We start from the raw sequence: 6619 nt of genomic DNA, 5'->3' as shown, positions 1-6619 counted from the left end.
AGGAAATCAAAGTAGCTTTATGTAAGATTCTTTGGAAACTAAGCCACTATAAATTCCATGTGAAAAAATAACATGTTGAAAGGCAAATTTCATGTCCTTTGTGATATAAGGTAAATATTTTAATAGATCTTAATCTGTTAAGAAAATCAAAACATTAAAATACAGTTAATTCATTTTAATTATTTATCCTTGGCCATTATCTCATAGCCTATGGGAGCTAGATGTTTCTCATTTAGAGTGCAGTACATGTAACTGAGTCCTCCTAGTTAAATGGAAGCATAAACTCTGTGTTAGCAGAGTAGCCTCTTCAAAGATGTCCATCACTCCATCCATGTTATCTGTGAATTTTACCATTCATAGCATGAAGGACTTTAAACAGACAATTGAATAAAGAATGTTGAAATAGGGAACTTATTCTTGGTTATGGTGTCCAATGTAATCACAAGGGTCATTAAATTCAGAGGATCTTTACCAGTAGTAGCATGAAGAAGATGTGTCTAAGGAAGTATCTTTCAAGTGATGGATCATTGTTGATTATAAAGACAGTAGGAGGTCTTGAGCCATAGAATGTGAACAGTCTCTCTTGTTAGGTACCACTGAGTCGTTTTGGCTCATAGTGACATTATATGCAACAGAAGGATACACTGTCTGCCTAGTTCTCTGCCTTCCTCACAGTTGTTATATTGAGTCCATTGCAGCTGCCACTGTATCAGTACATCTCTTTTGGGGTTTTCCTCAATTTTGTCAATCCTCCACTTTACCAAGTATGAAGTCCTTCTCCAGGGACTTGTCCTTCCTGATATCAGCCTCTGGTGTTAGGAGAATCCAAGAAAACTGAATCTTTCTTAGACCCTCTAGAAAAGAATATTCCTTTGCTGACTCCTGAATTTTAGCCTTAATTTTAGTCATACCAAAACCTGGCTTCTAAATTAGGATACATTGAGTCAGGAAATTTCTATAATTTTTAACAATTAAATTTGAGGAAACTTGACACAACAGCAACAGGAACATCATATAAACCTAAAATCTCTTCCTGGAAGATTCACTTAAGTCAAATTTTCTGAAATAGAGCATGTATGCTGCTGTTAAATGCTATGGTGTAAGTTCTGACTCATAGGAAACCCATAAAAGATTTCTGAACATAAGTTGGTAGATTTGAAATGTCTACTTTGCGGTTCAAACCAACCTTGTAGTCCTGTGTTTGTCCTATGAAACTGAAATGAGAAATATCAAAAAGAGTACTATTTCTACTTTCAAGATTTTCACAATATGACAAAAATAATTTCAGATTTTGTATCTATTTTTCAACACACTATTATCTTGTTATTTTTGCTGTTAGATAATAATGGAGTCAACTTACACTTACAACATTTATCAGAACCAAAATGTCCCATATATTTGTCTATGGAGTAATTTTTACAGGAGCAGATCATTAGGACTCTCACCCTTGGAGCCAATGAGTTGATTGAAAGTAACCAATCTTTTGGATAGCAATGAATTTCTTTAATGCTGTGCCACCACTGCCCCATATCTTCAATACAATATTGGTGTCATTATTTTATTATTATAAGATTGATATTTCAAAATTTTAAGAAAATAAGATTTAATTTTTAATTACTTGAATGTCTACTTTAATAATTTGAATTTTTCTCTAATGCCTGTGTTTCTTGAGACTCACTCAGTATGTTATGGTTAATACTTTTGGCTGTCAACACTTTTGCATTATTTTTCCAGGTTTAATTTATTTCCTAAGTTTGTTTCTACTGTTATTTGATCTATTGAAAATTATTGTAACTTAAATTTATTTTATAATGTGTGAAATAATTAAAATCTAAGTGAAAGTCATTCACGTGAACCTTAATTTTAAAACCAGAGTATGATATTAGCTCATAGATTAGTATTTTTCATGGAGCAACTGGCTTGAACATTTTATAAAATCAACTGGATAAGATTAGTCACCATATAAATTCTGAAAAGTGTTCACTTCAGAATTTTGGGAAGATTTTGGACACAGATTTCTCAGATGACAGGGCAGGGTACAAGATCATGAGACAGGAGCAACATGATTGCTGTATTTTAAGTAGTTGTTTATTTTTTAATTTTTTGGTGAAATATTGGGGGATAATGTCCAGCTAATACAAGCAGGAAACTATTTGTAAGCTAGTTTTCTCATCATAAGAATTTTATTACCCACTCATAAAATTGTACTTTTATTTGCATGTCTTTTGTTGATATTTTAAAAATTCTATTCACTTAATTGTATAATAAATTATCTAGTATTGCATGGTGGATTATGGAGAAGTTCAGTACTTCTGTACAAAATCTCAAATGAAGCAGTTACAGGGGATGATCCCAAACTCTGAATTACATATAAAAGAGTATTTAGAAAGTTCAAAGGATGTGAGTCAGTCGAATTTATAGAAGAAGCAAGAAAGGTATTGTTTTCTAATCTGCGGATGCCAGCCAGCTCCCAGAGCAGACATCTTGACCATGAGGATGTGGGTGAAGGATCAGAGGAGCACTCCCATCACAAAGGTCTGACTGATCCTCGGAAATCAATGTCTGGAAATGATATATATATATTTTTCTGTCTGTCTTCATTGATCTATCACTCTAGTGAACAAAGGGGATATCTAAACAAGAGGACAAACCTCCCAACCTTGGGAGGTTCTGCTACTTATTCACAAGGATCTGCTCAGCAAAGACCACTCTGCACAGAATCTAAGAAGGGGCAAGGCAGTGATTAACACCAAACGATTTCTCAAAATGCCTAGAGCAAATCCTGAACTGTTTATCCCTAGGAAAATGTCTTCAACAGAGGTTGCAGAGTGGGGGATAGACAGATTATAAAGGAAACAAGGCAAAAATTAAATACTAAGTTATGGCATAATGAGTAACAGTAACATTTTGAAATTTCTCAGGCTGCTTTTAAGGTAGGAATCTGAGAGAGGTACATAAAAAATGTTTCATAGAGGATTTGAGAAAAATAAGGAATAAATGAGGAAGGCACTACAGGAACAATCAAATAATGTCGATACAGCATTGGGAACAATTCAAAATTTGAAAAAGAGAACCAAACTATTAATAATAAAATATCAGAAATGGACAATACACTGAAAGAACAAAGGAATAGAAATGAAGATTTGGGAGCCCGCACCAGTGAACTGGCAGACAAATCTCTCAATACTGCTAAGATAGAAGAGCAAGCAGAAAAAAAGGATAAAAAAATCTGAAGGACATCTATGAATCATGTGAGACAACTTGAAGAAGAAAACTTAAGAATTATTGGCATTATGAAACAGGAAGAATCACAGAAATCCACAGAGAAGATAGTTGATGAGATGCTTTAAAAAATTTACCTAACGTTCTGAAAAATGAAAAGATAAGCATTCAAGAATCTCAATGAAACCCAGGAAAGACAGATGCAAAAGAAAATCACCAACACATACCATAATTAAGCTCTCCAAAATCAAAGACAAGGAAAGAATCCTGAAAGCAGCTAGGAAAAGAGCATTGTTACTTCCAAAGACAAGCAAATCAGATTAACCTTGGATCTCTCAGCAGAAACCATGCAGACAAAAGGAAATGGAAAGACATATATAATCCCAAAAGAACAAAAACTTCCAACCAAGAATTCTCTACCCAGAAAAGCTGTCCATCAAGTATGACAGTATAATATAAACATTTGAGGATGAATAGAAGCTAAAGGATTTTGTACAAGGCAATCCAAGGCTTCAAAGAATTCTAAAGGGAATTATTTGGACTCAGAAAATCAACAAAAACAGACAACAAACAATGATTGACATATGTAGCAGCAACAGCTGGAACTCAATAAACCGATGGAAGAGTACACAAGAGGAAAAAACTGCAAGAACAAATTCAGAGTTTCTGGGATGTCAGTTTATGATAAAAACAATTACAGTGTGAAAGAAGGTAAAAGCATATGACCAGAAATCAAGGTTGGGAGGAGGTCAGGTAGATTGCAGGATAAAATAGACTGTTTTCAATGGAGGAAAAAGTTAATAGATATAGGGCAACCTCAAAGAAAATGATTACAACATACAAAGAAAATGAAAATCCAAGAAATGGAAACAGTAAAATTAAGAAGAAACTGATAAGAAAGAACACAAAATATATGTTCTCAGCACAGGAAGGTATGCAGAACAAAGAAACCAGCAGCACCACTAAACACTAATATAATGACTGCAATCAATTCATACCTATCAATAATTACACTAAATGTCAGTGGATGAAATGCATGCGAATTAAGAGATGGAGAGTGGCAGAATGGAAAAGAAAATAAGATGTTTCAAAACGTTGTCTACAAAAGGCACATCTTACATGTAAATACAAAAAACAAGTTAAAAGTTAGAGGATAGAAAGAAATATACCAAGCTAATTATAATAAATAACTAGCAGGAGTGGCAATACTAATCTCTGAAAAAACTAAACTTTAAGTCAAAACCCAGCTTAATAGTTAAAGATGTACATTAACTCATGATTAAATGGTCAATTGAACAAGATGACACAGCCATAATAAATATCTGGCTTCAACAAAAGAGCTCCAAGATATATAAACCAAACTCAAACAGATTTGAAAAAAATAAAATAAACTGACAATAATAGTAGGAATTTTTTTGTTTTGTTTTGTTTTGTTTTAATGTTTTATTGTGAATCATGTGGTAGTTTACATGGGAGAACATTAGTTTTACATTCATCCTATCCTATATCCTTTCATTGTCATGGTAACAATCCCCTCCATGCATCATCAACCAAACAAATGGTATACAATGCAAGTCTGCCCCCCTCCCCCAGTCGTCAACACACAGCCCCTCTGCCTCTCTGGGGCTAAAGTCCCCAGCTGCTCCATCTCTCCACATCATTGTCTCTGCCTCCATCTCTGGAGTCACTTCTTCTTTTGGTAGGTTTGCGCTCTACACTCTTCTCCTTTGATGGTCCCAGAGACCTCCAGCTCCTGGACTGCAAAGTTAATCACTTCCCTCCTTGCTACAAAACGTCTACCTTTACATTTCCAACCCTCACAATCAGTCCTGATAACAATTAATCACTATTGTATCACAAGAGACCTAACCGCATTTCTTTTCATCAGCCCCGCCTAGACAGATTAGATACTATTTAGTGGAGTTTCTACCTTCCTCCACACCCTCTGGATCTAGGTTCCCTCTTTAAAGCTTGTAAGCCAGTCACTTCTTGCCTTTGTATCCCCCCCAACCCCCATTTTGGGTAGCCAATGTTTAAGTTGCCCATCCTTGTCTACTCTGTGTGTGGAGGGGATGGGAATGATCCTTGCTGTAAGGATTTATTTCCTCTTTTGATCTACTGCATCCATAAGTGTAGGTCAAGTTCATCAAATTGTATCAGATTACTCTTTTCTTCTTCTTCTTTCTTCTTCTAGTTGAGCTCTGATCATCCATTCATTGAAGCCAGTTCAAGTGGGTATTATTTGCAAGTGTGGGTGTTCTTGTGCATATGTCCTCTCTTCTTATCAGTGGGATGCTTCACTCTCCACTCTAGTCGTCTGTGGCTATGTCACTGACTCTGTGCCAAAGAGTCCCCAGTCTAGCCACACTGCTGGCTAACCAGATCTCCACCCAGGTTCCCAGTAGTCTATTGAGCATTGTAGGGCTTAGCTCACAGCTTCATTGCTGTTTCTCCGTCACTTCCCCTTATCGGTGATGAATGTGGTCACCAATCAGCATGTATTCCCATTGAGTCTTAGTTTATAGTTAGATATTTTAATACACCATTTTTGTAAAAGGATAAAACAAGCAGAAAGAAACTAGATAAGACAAAGAGGAACAAAATAACACAATCAGCCAACTTGACCTCATAGATGTGAACAGAGCGTACAAACCAACAACAGCACAATATACATTCTTTTCCAGTACACAAGAAGCATTTTCCAGAATAGACCATGTGTTAGGCCACAAAACAAGCCTCCATAAATTTGCAAACTTTAAACCACTACAGAACATTTTCACAGACCACAATGTTATAAAATTAGAAATCAACAATAGGAAGATCAAGGAAATAAAGTCGAACACATGGACCTGTAGAGGGTGACTATGAGTCAGAACCGACTCCATGGCACATAAAACAAAAGCAACAATACAGGACACACACAGACTACAAAACATTGCAAAAAATGTACAAACAAAATAAGACAATATAGATGATTGGGACATTCTGAAAATTAGAAACTTATGTGCATCAAAAGAGCTTAACAAAAGAGTTAAAAGGGAACCCACAGAACGAGAAATAATCTTTTGTAATGACATATCAGAAGAGAGATTATTTTCTGAAACATAAGGAAACTCCACCACTTCTACAATTGAAAAATAAGGCAAGTAACCCAATTAAAAAATGGGCACAGGACATGAACAGACACTTTACCAAGGAAGAGATTCAGGCAGTCAACAAACCTAGGAAGAAATACTCACTATCATTAGCCAGTTGTTGTTGTCAGGTGCCATTGAGTCAGAACCTTCTCATAGAGACCCCATGCACAGCAGAACGAAACAATGCCCTATCCTGTGCCAACCTCACTACCACTGCCACACTTGAATCCATCAATGATGCCACCTGGCTGATCCATCTC

General features: G+C 35.8%; 1 pseudogene; it reads right to left on the bottom strand.

Annotated features, from left to right (window-relative positions):
- Window positions 1-6619, bottom strand: part of LOC102813281 — a 50766-nt pseudogene that overhangs the window by 4866 nt on the left and 39281 nt on the right.

Source organism: Chrysochloris asiatica, unplaced genomic scaffold (assembly GCF_000296735.1).
Source record: "Chrysochloris asiatica unplaced genomic scaffold, ChrAsi1.0 scaffold00592, whole genome shotgun sequence".
Lineage (NCBI taxonomy): Eukaryota > Metazoa > Chordata > Mammalia > Afrosoricida > Chrysochloridae > Chrysochloris > Chrysochloris asiatica.
Note: the sequence above shows the minus strand (reverse complement) of the source record. Positions and strands in the feature narration are given on the sequence as shown.